A 2,382-nucleotide genomic window follows, 5' to 3' on the forward strand; every position below is an offset into this window, starting at 1 on the left:
TCAACTCACTAGGTAGTTTGTTGATATGAGAGATTATATTCAGGTAAAGATATAGCTTTGCCTCTAGTAATACTATCACTTTCAATGTATGTCAGGCTCAACATATTATATTTATTCATTAATATTTTATACAGTGAATATTTCTACCTGCGGAACGATGCGTGCATCTTATTAAATTAATCGGAGTTACAGCTCTCATTTCAGATTGAGTATCGTATATCACCACGGCCATCCGAAACGGTGCCAAAACAAGTAGTATTTGACATTTAGGATGACTATGGAAAGATGCGATGTTCAACCCGAACATCAGCTGTAACTCCGGTTGCTTGAATTCGTTCCACAAATAGAGAAACTCACTGTAAGTAAATGATTTCTTATAATGTGACTTCATTATAGTTTATTGTCTTACAAACTTTGGCTTGGAGCTTAAAAATCATATTTATGGCATTATCGTAAAATTTACCAAGGCTATAATGCCATAAGTAACAATACTACGAAATAATGAATAATAAGCAGAAATTAATTTAGAGTAATACATAATATTTTTCTAATCTTGCAAATACAAAGACCAAATATCTATCTTTATTAAATGTATTTTTTATATGTACCTTCCATTTCATGTTTTCATTAAGTTACACCTGAGGATTGTATGATGTTTGTTCTATTTCTTGACTCATTATCAATATTAATTATCAATATTTGTGCTTCATTTGCAAATTATTTGTTAGACATTTGATTTATTCATTGAGTATCAACTAGGCAGGCTAGACAGACCTTCCCAAGAAGCATCAGATTATACCGACTCATTATCAATATGAATGTTAACATTTATGGGTAAAGTGTTTAGTCCATTTCCAAATGCTATATATAACATTTTCTCTTTATTCAACAATAATGTATTATAGCAAAAACAAGAGTTTACTATAGCTAGATTTTGGTTCATTGTTATTTCAGCATCTTATAATGTATTTTCTGATACATATATTACTGTATCATCTGCATGTGCACATAAATGTCCAATTAATTCGAGTAGCTCATTCATGAAGATAATAAAGAACATAATAAAATAAAGAACAAAGTTCTAATATAGACCCTTGCAGGATACCAATAGTTACAAGACGTTGTTAAAAAAATTTACTTGTACTGTCAAGCTTCGCTGATTGTGAGTACAGAGATTAATGAGTCAGTTTGAAATGTAATTGGAATAGTAAGTGCTTGAATATATAAAATGTGGCTAAATTATTTACAGAATTCTCAAACATTTTTTGAAACTTTGTTTTTAGGTAGTAAATAACAAGTACATGATTTTATTTTTCTCCTCACTCGAATCGATTATCTTCATTTTAATTCTCTAAATATTCAATCGCTACAAGTGAGGTGCGAAGTGTAAACCTATTATAATGCTGAAATATTTATAGGTGCAGATAAGAAGGTCGAGAAAAATCTCCCCGAGTATTAACAGAATATCGTAGACGAAAATCTTATACCAAGTTGGATCCATTATACCGTATCTGGTAAAGAGTTCTTTGAACTTTGATTTATAAAGCGAAATAAATGATTTACGAGGTCGATCAAGATGTATTATCAACTTGAGTTAGAAACTTTGCTCGAACTCCGTAGTACGGTGTATAAAACTAGGTGAGAGTAGGTGAATCTTACCTTCAAACGGATGGATATCGTTGCTGAAACATGGAACTCGATTGGAAAATAACACACCGAATCGGCTTTTCAAATATCAGCTTTCTATAATCTCGGCTGTGGGGCGTGACTCTCTTTCGTGGCCCAATAACCTTCTACTTTCGGTTATATATTACAGGGGATTGTTTGAGGAAACTACTGGTATATTTTCTTCGAAACACTTCACAATCAACGAACTCCGTCAACTGCAGGCGAATAATTTTGATCTTTGAATGCAACTGGATGTGGATCGTCAAAACAACAAAAAAAACTTCTGGAATACATGCTTGGACGCTAGAGATCCATTAGAAATCAGACCGTACGGCAGGATTGCCAGTTAAATGGTACCGCAAGTGGTCAGAAGGAAGCGCACAGGTAGCCAAATGTAACCAGCCTCCAAGGCAAAGTACTCATTGAGTACCCCCACTACGATTTTGGCGCTCCCTTTAAACCGGGGAATGTAGACATATTCGGAATGTACGTGTACTATCGTTGACTGAAGAATTCATTGCAAAAAATTTATTATAAGTTTTAAGAATTCTTCAGTCAACGATAGTACACGTACATTCCGAATATGTCTACATTCCCCGGTTTAAAGGGAGCGCCAAAATCGTAGTGGGGGTACTTTAATTTTCCTCTGAGTCGCCAGAGCGTGCTGAAAATCAAGGTACGCTTTTATACATTGGATCTTATAGGACCTTCCAC

The sequence above is a fragment of the Neodiprion fabricii genome, chromosome 2 (genome assembly GCF_021155785.1).
Source record: "Neodiprion fabricii isolate iyNeoFabr1 chromosome 2, iyNeoFabr1.1, whole genome shotgun sequence".
In the NCBI taxonomy this organism is placed as follows: Eukaryota; Metazoa; Arthropoda; class Insecta; order Hymenoptera; family Diprionidae; genus Neodiprion; species Neodiprion fabricii.